A 20,012-nucleotide genomic window follows, 5' to 3' on the forward strand; every position below is an offset into this window, starting at 1 on the left:
CTGTTTACAACCAGACTCACAGCACAGAACAAGAGGACCACACAAAATGAACTTACAGATGACAAAGGCTGTACAATTCCAGTGTTACATTGTCTCTAGTGCAATGACACCTTTCGCATACATGTTAACATGAGGATCAAAATAGATGTTATCTGGACTTGTAAAATCATTGTAAGGTTGCAGAGAAGTGCGACCTTACACTGTGCCTTTGATAATGTTGCCTTAGCAACAGACGGACAACCCCCCCAAAATGACACAACCAGTCATCCAAATAACATAACACTGCATTTGGATACCCAGAAATACACCCAACAAGTTTAAAATAGGTTAGATAAACAGTTGTCAAAATAGGTGAAGAACAGAGGTACATGCAGCAAATCCACATTTATTAGTGAGATTTATCTCTGGTATCAAGTTGTTTACATAAGATGTTAAAGATTGGCATCAAATAATAATTCTACGTGTTTGAAGGTGATACATTGTGACAGCTCTGTCATACTTCCTGCAGGGCCTGAACAGAACCTGACCTTATCTCCTACTCAGTGCAGTTATGTACAGCTGTTTTAAATTCACAATATATCTTCTGGAGTAACTTAAATCTGTACCTGCAAATTGATTTGACATCCCTTCTGTATTAGTGCTAATGCTCAAGGGCAGTGTATTCTGTTGACATCATTTATGACTAATTTTAGTAATTCAGATCAAAACTTAAACTTCTAGAGGGAGCCGATTAAAAAAATGCATTTTCTTTTTTTTCAAACTCAGAGCCATGCAGGAAGTAATTTAAGAAGGGTGGCATCTACTCTTTTAGTCAGTGCCTCAAAATCATGTATGGATTCATTGTGGTTGTTGAAATTATGGCAGTAGTAAACATTATTATAAAGCCACACAATTTGTGAAGGAACACTGCTGGGTGAGAAAAAACATTATGTTTTATTTGTTATCAAAAGTCAGCTTTTTAAAAAACACATTTGGTATATGATCCATGGTTAACAGCTCTTTAGCTACCACATCTTCAATTATTGTGTATCCTAAATCCAAAAGCAATATGTTTGAAGCCTCCATTGCAGAGACAATAGAAGCCTATGTCAAAAGGTTATTTGTGCCTGTTGTGGTGGCAAGCTACCAATGTGGACACAAGCAGTGAGGCAGGCCTTAAAGTTAAAGAAAGATAAGATAATTTAAGAAAAGATCAAATCAGATCAGAAATACTGGAATATGTTTAAATTAAACAATACTAAATTAGTACTGTGTTTTGTTTACATTTAATTATTTATTCTGAGCATTTTATGGCTCATGGAGTTTTTGGAAAACTGTAAATCATGACCTGTAACTCAGTGCTACTTGCACTGAATGGCTGAGAGCCTCCGTGTGGTGACTAGGTGCCCTGTGCTGCCCCATCCTCCAAAGTTGCTGAGTCCCCTTAACAGCCCCAGCTGTTGAGGGCACTCACAGGGGCATAGGGCTTGCTGTTGACTGCAAGTCCTATGCCCCTGTGCAGCCCCAGCCTGTGCAACCTGAGAATCCTATGCAACCTGAGAGACAATGGGCCCCAACCAGAGACTGCTACTGCACCTGCATCTGCTGACGTCAGGTCCCCTCTACCTGCCTTGACCCAGAATCTGCAAGGTCTCCAGAGCCAGCTAAACTTGAATCCAGCGATGCCCTGTTGAGCATCCCCAGTTGCCAGAGTCTTCAGTGGATCCAAGAGTCCAGAGTAAAAAAAGATCTGGGCCCAAGGCTCCATATCTGACTGCACCTGAAACTGAGATTAAGACCCTCTGGAGGGTTTCCATCACTGATGCAGGCCTCTGGAGACCTTTGCCCATTGCCAAGTCTCCTGAGGTGTCCCATCACCTCTACCAACATAGGTCTCCAGGCAAGCCTGCAGTGGTGCAGATTCGAGTCCACCAGAGTGGCTTTGGCCACTGGGTTCTTCGTCACTGATGTTGGCTTCCCTGGTGGCCCCCTGAATCGTGTTCCCTCCTCTGCTAATTGCTGCATTCCATTTAAATCATGACACAATTTCAGAATCAATCAGCTGACTGAACTGAACAGCCACTCAAACCACAATTATTCCTCCCTCTAACTTCTGTTTTCTCTCCATCAGGACTGTGAAACCAATCATCCAGTTAAACTCTGCTGAATCTCCCTTTTTGCAAATTCCACTAGTGAACTATTGTGTCAATGGAGACTGTAAAGTGCAAAACCATTAAAAAAGGAGGATGCAGCTAACACCTGTTAAATTTAAGAAAGGTATATCAGTGAGTAGCATAGTTTGTAACTGAGTTTTGGACTATAGTCATTAAGTTAATGAAGAAAAACTCCCTGTAATGCCTGGAAATCTCACTTTGCCTCAAGCTTGATTTAGACTTCAGTTCAGTTCAACTCAATTTTATATACATAGTGCCAAATCACAGCAACATTTGCCTCAAGGTACTTTATCTTGTAAGGTAAAGACCCTACAATAATACAAAGAAAACAAACCAACAGACTAATTGATAGTGCTGTGCGATACTGCAAATTTTAGTATACCAAGTAAATTAAGAGAAGTATTGTCGATACCAATACTGATACAAAATAAGCAAATAACCAGTAAAGGGAGCTTATGTAAGGGAGAGCAGTGTGTAATGATTTATGAGCTGAATCATTGTAGATATTTTAATGAACACTAACAAAACAGCGTTGTGATTTTAGGTACCCACAATAACTAGTTAACACAGTTTGCCTATATAGTGTTTTTCATCTTTAGAGGACTTTGGGTCAGCTTCTGTTGTTTAAATCTGCTATGGGCTATAAAGAATTGACATGACGATATTGTTCATTTTTTCATTAAAAAAAAAAGATTAAAACATTTAGTATTTAACACACTTCAGTGGGATACAGTGGGGTTAGGTTAACTGGTGATTCTAATTTGCCCATAGGTTTGAATGTGAGTGTGAATGAGTGGCTGTCTCTCTGTCTTAGCATGGATTTCAGACTACAGTTTCATATTTAAGAAGTATTTGCTTTTTGTTACTTTAATTATAATAAAAGTAAACTAAAAATAGTGCACATAATGAGGGATGAAAGGTCTTTTACATTACTTCAGCGACCATTGATGCTTCCATGTAGCCACATACAGGAGCTTACACTATTTTTTCGTCATAGTTACACACAACTTTAGATAACAATCCACAGAGGCAGGGTTATTGTTAGCAGCATATCATCCATCACAGAAAGAAATCACTATAGAGACATCACTTGAAACCCCTGGACCAGATTTATGTGCATTTTAGAAGTATGCCTCACAGGATCATAAAGGCTCCTCTTTCGGTCAGAAATACACCATAAAAACGCGACTTCTGTTTATTTACCAGGTGTTCATTGTTTTATAAATTTACCTGCTAAGGAATATGTAGGAGTAACAAATGGGAAAAAGTTGGTATGCCATCTGGTAAATCTGTGGTCCAATAATACTGGAAGAAACCAAGCACAGTCCTCTTTTATCAGTTCTTCTTGCAGAAAGTTTACATGGAAATCAACAGCCGAATTTCATTTTGGCCAGTCATCATGTAAGTAACCTATCCCAGGAGGATCCTATGCCAGCTGTCATAGGGTGAGAGGTTGTTTAATCCCAGATAGGTTCTACTTTGTCACAGGGATGACACAGAATGACAGACAATCATTCAGTCACATCAATACTCACATATCAACACTCCTGAAAATGATATTACAATCATATGACCTCCTCTAAGCAACCAGTCTGAGGAAAGAGCAGCAACCTGCCATTGCCAACTGGTTGTGAGTGAGGTGAGGAAGACAGGACAAAAAACACACTGGAAGAGAGCCAGAGAGTAGGAGTAACTAATTAATAAATGCAGAGTGGTGTAGAAACAAATAGAGTTCCACCACTACCCAGGCTCCTGAATCCAAACTGAGAGCTGATTTCACAAGAGAAGGGGCTGACAGTGAAGTGTCTGCCTCCCAGTCTACTTTTAAATACCCTAGAAAGCACAAGTAAGCCAACAGTCTGGGAATGAAGCGCTCTGTTGGGGTCATGTGGAACTATTTAGGTCTTTAAGCTAAGATGGGGACTGATTATTTGAGATGTAAGAAAAAAGGACTGAGAGAGATTTTAAAATGAATTCTGAACTGAATCTCTAAAATTAGAAATATCCTGTCTCAGAGTGATGCTGAAAAACTAGTTCATGCATTTATTACTTCTAGGCTGGACTACTGTAATTCATTATTATCATGAAGTCCTAAAAACTCCCTGAAAAGCCTTCAATTAATCCAAAATGCTGCAGCAAGAGTCCTGACAGGGACTAGAAAGAGAGAGCAGATTTCTCCTGTTTTGGCTTCCCTTCATTGGCTCCCTGTTAAATCCAGAATTAAATTTATAATCCTGCTCGTCACATACAAGTTCTTAAATAATCAGGCCCCATCTTATCTTAATGACCTTGTAGTACCATATCACCCTTTTTAGAGCACTTTGCTTCTATGGAACCAGCTTCCACTTTGGATTCAGGAGACAGACACTATCTCTACTTTTAAGATTAGGCTTAAAACTTTCCTTTTTGCTAAAGCATATAGTTAGGGCTGGACCAGGTGACCCTGAATCCTCCCTTAGTTATGCTGCAATAGGCATAGGCTGCAGGGGGACTCCCATGATGCATTGAGTTTTTCCTTTTTAATCACCTTTCTCACTCACTATGTGTTAACAGACCTCTCTGCATTGACTCCTACTTGTTATTAATCTCTGCCTATCTTCTGCAGCATGTTTTCTATCCTGTCTCCCTTTTCTCACCCGAACCGGTTGCAGCAGATGGCCCCGCCCCTCCCTGAGCCTGTTTCTGCCGGATGTTTCTTCCTGTTAAAAGGGAGTTTTTCCTTCCCACTATCGCCAAAGTGCTGCTCATAGGGGGTCATTTGATTATTGGGTTTTCTCTCTATGTATTATTGTAGGGTCTACCTTACAATATAAAATGTATTGAGGCGACTGTTGTTGTGATTTGGCGCTGTATAACTAAAGTTGAATTGAATTGAATTGAACTTAACAGGGAGCTGATAAAGACAAGCCAGTATGGCAGAAATATGCTCTCTCTTTCTAGTCCCTGTGAGTTCTCTCACTCCAGCATTCTGGATCAACTGAAGAATGCTGCAGCAGGGTGTTTCTAGGACAGCTCAATAATAATGAATTTTAATATTCAAGCCTAAAAGCCCCCCCCCCATTAAAATGACCTGAATTGAAATTAAAATTAAAACTTCAACAATTCTGTTTCGCAGTGTTAGTCAGTAAGTGACTGGCTGCTCCCGTATGGGATTAGAACGATGCCACCTTATCCCATAGTCCAGCCAATAATGCGATTCACATTCGTATATACGCAGCTAATCAACGTCGCTGACAGGCTATGACAGCGTCCTTATGTGCCAACACCAGTGTTTTAGCTAGCAAAGCGGCGTGGCTGATGTGGAGTGAAGCCACGTTAATGACAACGTGTACAACCATTGGAGATGTGAGCAGGACAGACGGAACAATTGATGGAAAAAGTGTGGACTTTAAACCAGTTTTTAAATTGTGTTGATCGGCCACGTAAAACCAGAGTTATGATAAAAATATCTGCAATGTTTGTTTTTCTTCCTGAATACTGTCGTTGTTTATATTTACTGTGGGAAGAAACGGTAAAAACGGCATTTTATAAGGAAAGCGCTTGACAGCACTCTTCGCCTGTGAGCAAAAACAAAACCAAAAAAACCCCACCCTTTCCTATTCGTCGAAAAATGTAACATGTCGACCAATCAAAAATGATATGGCAACATGGCATTTAGTTGTTTAGGAAGGGGGAAGTTTAGGAGTGACGGTGGTGTTTTGAGATGTGAGAGACTTGAGACGTTTAGCGCAAATCTTGTGTAGTTAGTGTGTAGTTAGTGTGTAGTGTAGTCAATAGTTTTGTTGTGTGTGTCAGAACAATGAGGCGACTACTGAATGTTACAGGTGTTACAGCAGTGATACATCTGCTGTTGTCAGGCCTGCAGGTGACCACAGTGCACACGTCTGCTGTTGCTCACAGTGGTCCAAGGGACCGCTCAGGGAGTTTCTGTGTTCGGTCAGACTCATGAAAAATTAGAGAGAACATTGCTCACAGGATGACTTTGCAGAGAAACGCAGACAGACCACTAACAAGCAGAAGAAAACACAGGGCTTAAATATCCACAGGAGCAATCAGGGAATGGGAGACAGGGGGGAAACACAGCTGGGAGAAATCAGAGCTCACGAGACAAAGGGAAGCAAAACCAGGCACACTACACACAGGACAGGTAGTCCCTGTCCTGATAGTCCTTGATAGTCTCAAGGTAAAACAGGAAATATAAAAGGTATGCACAGACACTAGCTTACCACTAAGACATCAAACATAGCAACAGGGAGGGAACACAGAGACATGGGACTAGGGCAGACACAAAAACACAGAGCTGAAGGAGCTCAAAATACAAAACCTGAGAACTAGAAATGCTAGGACAGAAACCAAAATATTAACAGTGACAATCCTGAACAACAAATAATCAAGAAACACAAATAAAACAGTTACAAAACACTGGGTCCATGACACAAACAAAACCAACAATAACCAGAGTCTGTTCCTTGGTGGGTGTATCGTGAAATGGGAAAAACTATTTGAAATGTGAACAGGTTGTTGGTGTACTGGGGCTTTGCGCAGCACTATGCATCGACAATCTGCTGGGTGAGAGCTGCTCTGGTCAAGTCCCTGCTTATTTTTAAGAATACTGTAGACCTCATTCTACTGGAACTGCTCTTCTAAGAGTCCCCAGTGACACTCTGTGCAAAGCGATGCAGAAGAGTTTTCCGTTCTACTAATATTGGACCACCCTATGTGACTGCCTAAAGGGCTTTTTGACTGGCAAGCCCCAGTCCATCAGGATCGGCAACAGGACTTCAATCAGCATTATTACAAACACTGGCGTCCCACAAGGTTTTGTCCTCAGCCCCATCCTCTACACCCTGTACACCCATGACTGTGTCGCCTCCAACAAAGACAACATCATTTTGAAGTTTGCGGACGACACTGCAGTGATTGGTCGCATCACAGGAGCGGACGAAACGGCTTACAGGAGAGAGGTGGCCGGTCTGGTGTCATGGAGTGAGGACAACAACCTCACCCTCAACGCTGACAAGACAAAAGAGATGATAGTGGACACAAGGAAGAAGTGGAGGCCTCACCCACCGCTGCCTTGAAGTGGAGAGGGTGAGCAGCTTTAGGTACCTGGGCGTCTACATCTCTGAGGACCTCACCTGGACACTGAACACCACACAGCTGGTCAAGAAGGCTCAGCAGCGGCTGTATTTCCTGAGGAGGCTGAGGAAATTTGGTATGTCGGCCAAGATGACTGTCTTGATGACTGTCCATATGTACATAGCGCTGCAGAACTGTACCCCCCCAGCATGTTTACACTGAGTAGGAGATGCTCTGTATCTCATTGTACAACTGTTTAGTGACAATAAAGGCATTCTATTCTAAGATCCTCAGCAGGTTCTACTGCTGCATTGTGGAGAGCACCCTGACTAGCTGCATCACTGCATGGTACGGCAGCACTACTGCTATGCACCGCAAATGCCTGCAGAGAGTGATAACCAGAGATGGGCAGTAACGCGTTACTTGTAACGCATTACTTGTAACGTGTTACTGTAATCAGATTACTTTTTTCAAGTAACGAGTAAAGTAAGGGATTACTATTGCAAAAACGGTAATTAGATTACCGTTACTTTCCCGTAGGAAAGCTGCGTTACGGCGTTACTAAAACCGTGATTTTTTTGCAAGAATGTCTCATGACAGTGATGTAAGCGAGTGCGACGTTCGTTAAAACAGCTGTGTGCAGATCAACAATGGATAACATATCGAGTGCGGGAGAGAGTATGAGCGTGCAGCGTTTAAAGCGTGGAAGTACTGACCTTACTTTGAGTTTGATTCCATAAAAAGTGACAAAAACATTAGCGTCCATCGTGCGTGGGAAGAAAACTTCTTTTTACAGCGAAAAAACCCCCTGAACTTCCAAGCAAACACTGAGTGCGCAACAACGTAATGGGAAACTCACAGAGAAACTCGCGGATTCTTCCACTGACCGCTGCGGCACACCTGCACCAGGGTAAACCTCCGCCTACCCCACTCCTGCTTTACAGGTGAAAATAGAGCAAAAGGACCGCTAGTCTTTGACTTTATTTATTTTCTGCTGTGTTTTACTTGCATCTATTTGAAAGAGTGAGTGTAAACACACACAAAAAAAATATTTTATGTGCTGGAATGTGCAGAAAATAGGTTTAAATATTAAACAAATTTCTTCCAGTCAGAGAACGTTGCATATAATTAAATTTTTGCTTGATGCATAAAGTTAAAAGATTAAAACTAATAAAACAAGTTTTAAAAAGAGACTTTTCCATTTGATTACATTTTGTATGATGGATTATGTAGAAAAAGTAGAATTGGGCTGAAAGATCTATCGCTTTATCACCTCTTCAGGTTGTAAATCGTGTTTTTAAAAAGTAACTAAGTAACTAAGTAATTAATTACTTTTGAAAATAAGTAATCAGTAAAGTAACGGGATTACTTTTTGGAGGAAGTAATCAGTAATTAGTTACTGATTACTTTTTTCAAGTAACTTGACCAACACTGGTGATAACCCCGTGTTTGCCTACTGGTGGTGGTCAGAGGGCCCGGTGGCGCCTGTGTCCGGCAGCCTCGCCTCTGTCAGTGCGCCCCAGGGCAGCTGTGGCTACAATGTAGCTTGCTATCGCCAGTGTGTGAATGTGTGTGTGAATGGGTGGATGACTGAATGTAGTGTAAAGCGCTTTGGGGTCCTATGGACTAGAAAAGCGCTATACAAATGCAGGCCATTTACCATTTACCATAACAACCGCGGAGAAGATCATCAGAACTCTGCTGCCCTCTCCGCAGAGCATCTACCATCGCAGAGTCCAGAGGAGAGCTGCCTCCATCCTCAAAGACCCCACACACCCCCAACACGGACTGTTCACACTTCTGCCCTCGAGACGAAGGTTTAGAAGTGTGAAATCCAGAACATCTCAACTCAATAACTCCTTCTTCCCCACTGCCTGCAGACTCTTGAACAGCTGACCCATTTTGAACAGTAATAATAATTTTTTTTTGCACGTCTGGTCATCTTACATATTAAGCCAGCATATTAAGCTATAGCTCTTTTGCACACATCTGTTTCAAATCTCCATATTTTGTCTCCTTTTCTGTCTTCGGCTATTTATTTGTACTATTTGTATTTATATGCTCTATTTCTATTGTATATATTAATCGGCATCTGTGGGTGGACAGCAAAGAAAGAATTTAATTGCACAAAGAAATGCCTTTTCTCTTGTGACACATGACAATAAACACCTTGAATCTTGAATCTTACCTCTGTTTCGATGCTGTTGACCACCATGTTTTGCTTGATAGGCTGAACTACGGGGTGGGAGTATCTGGATCTGCTTTGAAGTGGCTCACATTGTATTTGTCTGAACTATACTTTTCTGCGGCTCGTCCTCTTCTCTCAGCTATGGTGTGACACAAGGTTCTGTATTGCAGTGCTCAGATAGAGTAGAAAAGCCCTATATAAGAACCAGTCCACTTACCACTTATTTTTTCTGTTATACCTCCTCCCACTTCAGCACATTTTGAGTATCTTTAAAGGCATTTGCTATCACTACTGTGCAGATGATATTCAATTATATATCTCTTTTAAGCCCCAAGATACTTCTAAGCTGCAGATCTTAAATAGGTCCTTAGACTCCATGAAAAGTTGGATAGTTAACAACTTTCTCCAACTTAATGAAGATAAAATGGAAGTCCTTGTCTCTGCCCCGGACAGATTTGTGCCCAGTGTAATGAAAGCCATTGGCCCCCTTGCATCATTTGCTAAGTCGTCTGTCAGGAATCTTGGGGTAACTCTAGAGTCTGCATTCACTTTCATTTTTTTAAACCCTTTCCTATCTGGCAGTTGGAACAAGCAGAATTATGGTCTGAAGGCTTTGTTGTGCCAAACACATTTGCTTTCCCAAGACGAGCACTGTAGACTCTCTGTAGGCTCCTCTTGTTAATCTCTTTATTTTATTTATTAATTTTTTTATTCATATTCTGTGTGAATAATATGCTGGAGCGGACAGGGGTTGAAGGCCAGGTTGGTAAAGAAAGAAGAAAGTGGAGGTATAGGTAAAGAAAAAGAAAAAGAAAGAAAGAGAGAGGGGGGCTTGGGATGAAACAAACAGGTGTGCTGCTCTACAACTGCTGCATCTGTAACAAAACACATTCAAACAATACAAAGCACCTGAAAGCAATGACCAGTGGGGAGCAGCAGGGAGGGGAAACCCTCCACCCCTAATAACAATGTCCCAGAGGGACTGAGGCACAGCCACACACATACACAAAGAAAATGCACAGAGATACACATCTTTTCCCTCTGAAGTATGGACAGCACTTTCAGTTCTTAAATTTAGTTGCAGATAACCTTAGTTATTGTTACTTGGCTCTAATAAACCTTTGTTTCTGTGTTAGATGTGCTCCTGCTGTGCTACTTCCTGTTTAATTTTGTTTGCTTTTGTCACCTTTTCCCTTGTGTTTAGTTTTACTTCCTTTATCCTCTGTGATTAGTTTTAGCCATGTTTGTGTCTTCTCCCATCTCCCTTTCGCTCATTATCTTTTGTATATTCAAACCCTCAGTTAGCTTGTGTTTGCTGTTGTTGTGTTGTAGTGACTGTTTGACTCCCGTGGGTTTTCCTTGTCAATCTCCTGGATTTAACACATGCACTCATTTATCGCATCATATCTAAAATAATTGTGTTCATTCTCTTCTGCTTATCCAGTTCATGTTATGGGCGAGATGGGGTGTATCCCAGCTACCATAGAGCAAGAGCCAGTCTGTTGCAGGGACAGAGAGACAGACAACAATTCACATTCACATCTATGGGCAATCACCAGTGGGATCACCAGTTAACCTAACCCCCACTAACTGCATGTCCTTAGACTGTGTCAGGAAGCTGGAGTACCCACGCAAACACGAGGACAACATGAAAACTTCACACAGAAAGGCCCCAGACAGATGGTGGGGTTGAACTTCTTGCTGTGAGGCAATGGTGCTAACTACAGGGTGGGCCATTTATATGGATACACCGTAATAACATGGGAATGGTTGGTGATATTAAAGTCCTGTTTGTGGCACATTAGTATATGTGAGGGGGCAAACTCCTCAAGATGGGTGGTGACCATGGTGGCCATTTAGAAGTCGGCCATCTAGGATACAACTTTTGGTTTTTCAATAGGAAGAGGGCCATGTGACACATCAAACTTATTGGTAACGTCACAAGAAAAACAATGGTGTGCTTGGTTTCAATGTAACTTTATTCTTTCATGAGTTATTTACATGTTTCTCTTTGTTCACAGCCATTGACATGTCGAAGAGGTTAACACGTTAGGAGCGGATCGAAATTGTGTTGATATCTGGTGAACGCAGTAACTGGGTCATTGCAGCAGATTTCAATGCAAGACACCCTACGAGACCACCCATCTCCCATGCTACAGTTAGCAAACTGCTTGCTAAGTTTTGTGACACTGGTTCAGTGTTGGATTTGCCAAAATGTGGACGCAAGAAAACTGTCACTAATGAAGAAACATCAGTGGCTGTCCACAGCGTAGCACTCGCCGCATGTCACTGGAGAGTGGCATTAGTTGAGCATCCCTTCGGCGGATATTAGCTACTCACAAATGGCACCCTTACAAACTCCAGCTACTGCAGCATCTCAACGAGGATGACCCAGATCAGAAAACCACCACTATTGGTCTGACACTAACCCACATTGGATGGATCCCTCCAAGACTGTTGGAACAACAAAAGTGATGGTTTGGTGTGGTATATGGGGAACAATGATAGTCGGTCCATTCTTCATCAATGGAAGCCTCAAGGCCACTGGATATTTGAAATTGCTACACAGTGTTGGGAAGGTTACTTTTAAAGTGTATTACACTACAGATTACAGAATACATGCCCCAAAATGTATTTTGTAACTGATTCCGTTACGTTACTCAATGAGAGTAACGTATTCTGAATACTTTGGATTACTTAATATATTATCATGCTGTTTACAACTACATGAATCTGATTTATTACTAGGGCTGGGTTTTTATAATCGATTCATCGATTAAAATCGATTCTGGCTTGGATAACGTAAAATCGATTCATTAAAATCCTGAATCGATTTTTTAATATAAATTTATTTTGCCCGAAATGCCAGAATCTCAGGTGACATCTCACAAAATTTCAAGAACCACCAAACAGTAAATGAGAGCAGGTACAGGGATTCTGCACATAGACTTAAACACACAGCGCGACCCGCGGATCAGAATCAGTTAGATGGCGCCTTTCTCACGGTCGGGGCTGAAAGCCGACAGCTCGCTGATTCTGATCTGTCGGTGGGTCGGCGCTTTGTGTTCACGCCCTTTATGCGCTGATTCTAAAGCTGTTAGTTTGATCTCTCTCCAAACAATATTGACCGAACCAGCAGCAAAAGAAGATCCAAACGCTTCACATAAACATCGTCATGAATTCACTTTTACTGTTTTGCTTCCATCGCGATGCGCAGCTCTCTCTCTCTCTCTCTCTGTACTTCAAGAACAGTTTCCCTTTCTTCATTATTCGCTTGCTTGTTACGCACAAGTCTACTGTTGCTTACAGCGCTGTCGGCCGCTGTTTTTTTCCCTTTTACATTCTTCCGAAATGAAAACCTCATTTCTGCCGTTCAATACTGAACAAATTTAAACTTTTTAAAATTATTCAAAATGCAAAATGCTGTGTCTGTAATAAAACCGCTGTAACGTCAGAGGTAATGTTCATATGTTGATTAATGGTTTTCTTTCGTTTTTGATGTACTGCAGAATATTTTAATAAAATCCCAGAACAGGAAAATCACTTTCATGTTTTTCTGTGTTTTATCCTCAGCTACTTTGACACAAAGGCCTCTGCTGTGACGCTCACACCTGTGATAAAGTCTTGCGTGTGTCAGCTTCCTTTTTATTGATACAAAAATATGTAAATGTACTGATCTGAATTATATTTCTGACTGTCAAAATTTCCCAGATTTAAATCAAATCGAATTAAATCGAATCGTGGATCGAATCGATTCGGGACCTTGTGAATCGGAATTGAATCGATTCTAGAAATCAGTGACGATACCCAGCCCTATTTATTACTATTACTGAAGGTCCGCGGCTCCGAACCGTAGTAAAGGGACCTCTGGCTAATATGTCGGGTTCCGTGTCAGGCTCATAGCCAAAAAATAGCTTTACTTTGTTGTCTGGGTCAACTTTGCTAGCGAGAGACAGAGGGAGGTGTTGAAAGGCTGCTCCAACGGAAGTTATTGTTTCGGAGGAAAACAGGAACACTGTGTACAGTCGAGTCTTAATAGCGTACCTACAACTGGGCTCGTCAGGCTCTCTTCTTGGCTGCAGTGGTTATTACTATATTGACATGCTTCCAGCTACCGTTTCTCAACGGCAACCCGTACTTTTCCACTCTCCTTTTTCTCCCTCCTCGCGCTCACAGACACATAACGGGTCCATTCTCCCTGCAGCACGGACTACACTGCCCATGAGGCTACATTCTTTAGCATTCTGCCTATTAGCTTAGCACAACAACAACAACAAAAAGGTGCTCTCTCTCCCAGGAAACACGCAGTCACAGAGGGAGCGCGCGTCACCCTGTAACCATGGCTACCGTAACGCTGCCGCCTGGAACAACAGAACATAGCTGTCAAACAAAACCCGAACAGTCCTGACCCGCCACAATATGAAACAGGAAAATACCGCAGTGTAATCCCTTTATTTCAACAAAGTAACTGTATTCTAAATACCAAGTTTTTAAACGGTAACTGTAACGGAATACAGTTACTCATATTTTGTATTTTAAATACGTAACAGCGGTACATGTATTCCGTTACTCCCCAACACTGTTGCTACATGATGATGTGTTTCCCTCTTTGTGCACTGAAGCTGGCACGTTCCCTGAGTTTTTCCAGCAAGATGGTGCACCACCACATTATGGGTGCCAGGTCCGAGCATTCCTAGATGAACAGTCTCCTGGAAAGTGGATTGGTTGTCGTGGGCCAGTTGAATGGTCCCCAAGGTCTCCCAATCTGACCCCCTTAGACTTTTATCTTTGGGGTCATCTGAAGACAATTGTCTATGGTGTGAAGATACGAGATGTGCAGCACCTGAAACTACGGATACTGGATGCCTGTGCTGGCATTTCTCCTGCGGTGTTGCTATCAGTGTGTGAAGAGTGGGAGAAGAGGGTTGCATTGACAATCCAACCCAATGGGCAGCACATTGAACATATTTTATAAGTGGTCAGAAACTTGTAAATAACTCATGAAAGAATAAAGTTACATTGAAACCAAGCACACCATTGTTTTTCTTGTGACATTACCAATAAGTTTGATGTGTCACATGGCCCTCTTCCTATTGAAAAACCAAAAGTTGTATCCAAGATGGCCAACTTCTAAATGGCCACCATGGTCACCACCCATCTTGAGGAGTTTGCCCCCTCACATATACTAATGTGCCACAAACAGGACTTTAATATCACCAACCATTCCCATGTTATTACGGTGAATCCATATAAATGGCCCACCATGTACTGTGCCACCATGCTCCCCTTAAATAATTTTGTTCAGCTTAATTCACAAAGTTTTAACTACTCTATTAAAATATAACTTAATACAATACATATACAATATATTCACACAGCCATGACAGTTAGCACTGATTCAGATTGACTACACCTTTAATGGTGAGCACTATATGGAGAGAATGGTGGTGAGAGAAGAAAAGGAAGGCAAGTTCAAAACATAATTGGACTTTTCTGTGTTTTCTCTTCCTGTGTGGATTAGAGGGGAGAGTAAGGCAGGATTTGGGACACATGGTAATTATCCCATCTGAGATCCCATCTGAGATCCCCCTCTTGTCCCCAGCCTATTTTTTTTAAACCTCTCTCGCCCTCTTAGCTTAAGCGGGATTGTCTTTCTCTGTTTCAGCGTCTCTGAGGTCACTAAAAACAAGCTTGGATTTTGTGTCACAACAACAAAGGATTTCAAATGAAGAGGCAGATATGTTTTAACTGTCTCTGAGAGGACCAAGGTTGTTCTGGAACCTTCAGATTTTCAAGAATGCTTAACTTTAGGGCTTTCTGAGGCTGCGTCACGTCTCGTGTGATGTGAAAAAAATTGATTGTCTAATATCAATTTTGAGTGTTTAACGGGTGGTAAGCTCTGGAAGTGACACGGATATGTTGTGGTACTCTAGCCAATCACAGTAATCCAATGAGTCTGCTGTAAGTTTTGAGAAGGGACTTGTACAAAGCAAATGCAAAACACAAAGGCTGATAAAAGTATACTCTCCTCTACATTGTCCTCATTCGTTAAGTGCTTTACAAACCACAAAATTACAGCTAATAGATGGATTCTCCTGTTTTTAAATTCAGCTAGTTAGCAACAATATACTGCTTAAGATACTGGGAGTGAAAGTGGACAGCATATCCTTGTTTCTTTTCTTTTTTTTTTAAACACAAAACTCATTGTTGCAGCCCAGAGGAACTGCTTTTTAGTTTTGCTGTCCTTGTTTTTCACAAGTGATGCCATATTCTGTACCTGCACAAGAAAGCGTTAAACATGTTATTTAAATGTGTACTTCCTAAATCCATCTTCATAGGCATTGTTGATTCTATCACAGTTTTTTAAGCAGGGTGAAGTTAGCATTAAAACATGTACACTTTAAGTGAAAAAGTGAGGGAATCTTCAGAGATTTAGTTAGCATCATTTACACAAGAGTGCAGACCAAAGGCCTGTACTACAAAGCAGGATTTTGGTTTTCCAGGTAACTTTTTAAATACATAATTATTTATGTACATTATGTGCACTCATATGTGCAGCCTATGTCTACCTTACTGAAACCACAGAACGAAACACAAACTATGCATTCCACTGTCAAAAGAATGGACATGGATTTGTCACGGTGAGTAGAGTGAGCCGTGTGGAAATATTGAAGGAGGATCCAGTCGCAGGCACTCGTGAAGGTGAGGTGGTTTATTGAACACAAAAATAAAAATAGACAAACAGCAAACAGAACAGAAGGCTATCTAAACTGAGAACAACTAAGCTAGTGAACACAAACCAGGACATGAACATGAAGGAGGATGAGCAGCGGAGAATGACGACGGACAGCAGGGAGAACACACGGATGAAACATGGTGGATACACAGACGGACCAGCAACTACAATGACAGAGGACACGACTTAAATACACACAGAGAAACACAGGGGAATTACACACAGGTGGTGGACACAGCTAGGAATAATCGACGAGACGAGAGGTAAAACTGAACACACTCACATGAGACAGACCTTCACAATAAAACAGGAAACAAGCGATCACTACACGAAGACGCAGACAGGACACAGAACTAAACTCACACAAAACATGAGAACACAAATCCTTAACCACGAGTAACAGAAACATGGAACTTAAATAGTAACCCACAAATCACAAAGGTAACACAACGATCATTCAAGAGATAAACTAAAACATAATAAACTCAAAATGCTGGGTCGAACCGACCCAGAAGCTTGACAGGATTAATTTGGTGATTAAGAAAGTGTATAAAATTTTCTAATAGTTCATTTTAATCTGCATATGCCTTTTACACTGCTACACTGCTAATACTAGACTCTATTAAAAAACAACCCTTCCTACTTTCCCTGCAGAGGCCTGAGGGTTTTTCAAGGAATGGTGACATCATTTTTGGAAAATTGATTGGTCAGTAGGTGGTGATTTCATACCTGATGATCCAAGGAAAACATTCTGTGGACTGACAAGACAAAAGCTGAACTTGTTGGAAGGGTTGACTCTCATTACATCTGGCATAAAACTAAGATAACATTTTATAAAAAGAACATCATACCAACACAAATGGTTGCAGTAATATGATGATCTGGGTTTACTTGACTGGTCATGGATGACTTGCTGTATCAAAGCAGGATGGAACCAGGAATTCTGGTCTCTAGCAGCCAATTCTGAAAGTAAACGTCCAGCCTTCAGGTTCTGGCCTAAAGCTCAAGCACACTTGGATTATGCAGCACGAAAGTGATGCACAAAGCGTCAGAAAGTCAAACTATGAATGGCTCAAAAAATAAAAACTTTTTTGAGTCACAGTGGTAAATGTTGCCATGTAATAGATAAACTTCTCACAGCCTGATCAAAACTGACAAGTCAATAACACAAACAAAACAAAGCAGATAAAGGGACATACTGGACATCACACCTGAGTCTAACTGATCCAAATGTTGAGCTGAACAAACCCCAAGAGAAAGCCTTTATCTTGCTGAGCAAACTTGGCTTTAGTAAGTATTGTACCTCTGCGGTACTGAGAGTTTTCAGCCCTTTTCTAAAAGCATTATCTCTCCACAAATGGAGAATGATTGGAGAAATGAATGCAAATACTCATCTGTTTCTAATTATTTGTTAAGCATGAGACTTTTTTATTAAGTGCTACCCTCAATAAAATTTCTGTTTGGCACCAAAGACTTTAGGCAGGAGATCAGGAAAAATTCCAAAATTTAAACAAAGGCTTTATTCTTAAAGAGTTATTTGTCATGACTATATAGGCAATCAGTGGGGCAATCATTACATGTAAGGAGCAGGAAAAGGCAAAGTCCACAGGGTTTTCTCCTTTCACTAATTTTTGACTCCTTATCTTGGGGTGGCTGTAGCTGAATAGATAGAGCAGGTCACCTACTAATGTTGGTGGTTTAATCCCTAGCTGCTCCAGTCTGCATGCCAAATATCCTTGGGCAAGATATTAACCCTCTGATGCATAGTGGTCACTGGAGTGGACAGCTACTAAAACGTACATATCTCTTTAATGCATTGGTTTCTATGGTGGAACTGCATATTAGCCTCTAGAGTGCTCTCTGCTGCCATGCTCCATTGAGGTCAATTCAGTGTTCAGTTAGTGCAACTGCAAGTAAATTTCCTCTGAATCAAAGATGGCAGACAAACTGTCACCCCTGCCGACCACTGCTGGCATATCCTGTCAATCCTTCTATGCTAAAAGAGCCCAACAGGTAAAAAAAATATGATGATATGCAGTAACATCTAGGGAAGGATATTATCTGTTTGGAATAAGAAATTGTTATGTCTAATATGTAGAAAACTACGATTAACCATGTGTCCACTGTAGTGGACATCATGCATTACCCACTATATTTTTTTAACATAAGTCATAAATTGTCTCACTGTTTTTTGGGACTGTTTTGGTTATAAGTAAGCATATAATTGTTACATTTATAAGCTACTCATTTAAAATGTATATTTCTGTGCAGATCAGCTGTAGTTTGAGTTACTATAATAATTATTTTATCATATTTTGTAGACTTCAAATGCAGCAAAGAATAAGGCAGCGTACAGAATAGTCCAGGAAATTCCATCCAGCTCCAGTGATGATGATTTCATTGATGAGTGCAGTGATGATGAGTTCAGTGATAAGTCCAGTGATGATGAGAGTGGCTGCCAGAGCAGAACAGAGACATAGGAACTACGGACAGCCTAGGTGTGATGAACACAGAAGTGTTTGGAGATGCAGAGACTAAGATGTCAGTTTGTGTTTTCTTCCAGCATGCTACTAAGGGCTTGGTAATACTGTCCTGCATCGTTATAGAACTGTGTAGACTCAAAAATGTTGCTCTTGTTGGAGATAGTTTGCCATATTCAGGTGTAGGATTCACAGCTAGGACTGTTGATTGGTTTTGTTATTTACGTCTAAACATTGGGGCCTTATGAGTTGAAAGTTCCAAAAAAATTGCTGAGATGTTTTTCAAAGGATACAAGCAAACAAGTGTTTGTATATTTACAATAGAACACAAGGTAATTAATTTTTATAGTAAATTCACAGTATTTCATGCTAAGTGCTCAGGCGCATGTAGTCCACTGGAGTGGACAAGTTTATAACTTTATAAAAAAACATATTTTTGGGGAAAAAAGAGTTGAACATTTTTTTTCATGTCCTGAGAAGAATAAAAGCACTTAAGAAAAAAATCTTGACCAAGGCTTTCATAATTCATGCATCAGAGGGTTAACTCCAAGTTTCTCATCCGTGCACCCATTGAAATGTGAATATGTGTAAATGTTAGACAGACAGCACCTACTCATTAAACAAAGCATAGAAGAAAGTGTTTGTTTGCCTGGACAAATGGCACAAGTTGCATTAAAGTACTTTGAGTGCTCAGTTAGAATAGAAAAGCACTACATAAGAACCAGTCCACTTACCACCATCTTTTCTTTCCTCTTGCCTGGAACCCAGACCTGCAACTCAGTCTGAGTAAACCATGTTCAAGGATATCTCTAAAATACATCTGTGGGACAAAGGACAAAGAAAGCTTTTGGCACACGCTAAAAGAATATGTTTTACATTCTTATCAAGAAGTGTGTCTTTTGTCCTTTGGGTTTTTACCTTCCTCACATATAGGAGGCAGGGCACACATTTGTTAAGCCAAACTGCTTGCCCTCTTTACTCCTATGTTGTTGCAGTTATTTAAGATGATCAAGATTTTTACTCTTTATTACTGTGTTTAACTTTTTTTTTCTTAAAGTTTTATTTCTACGTCGGTACAAACTAACATTTCTAATTATGCATCAAAAGATAATTTGATATAGGTCAATACCTAGATCAATAAGCTGATCTGTGTGAATTGAAATGCCATTTTCAGAATCAGAATCAGAATCAGAAAGGGGTTTATTGCCAAATGTTGAGCAGGTTTACAACATTAGGAAATTGCTGCGGTGCTTTTCTGATATGCAAAAAAACATAAAAAATAAACCGACTATTAACATTGCTGTTTAAATGTTGACGAATTAAATATAACAACACTGTGTTATAACGGTTATTTTACATTTAATGGCCACCTCCAC

This window comes from Rhamphochromis longiceps, linkage group LG9 (genome assembly GCF_057381845.1).
Source record: "Rhamphochromis longiceps isolate RC_006_pf linkage group LG9, R_longiceps_female_GT1.1, whole genome shotgun sequence".
NCBI classification, from domain to species: Eukaryota; Metazoa; Chordata; class Actinopteri; order Cichliformes; family Cichlidae; genus Rhamphochromis; species Rhamphochromis longiceps.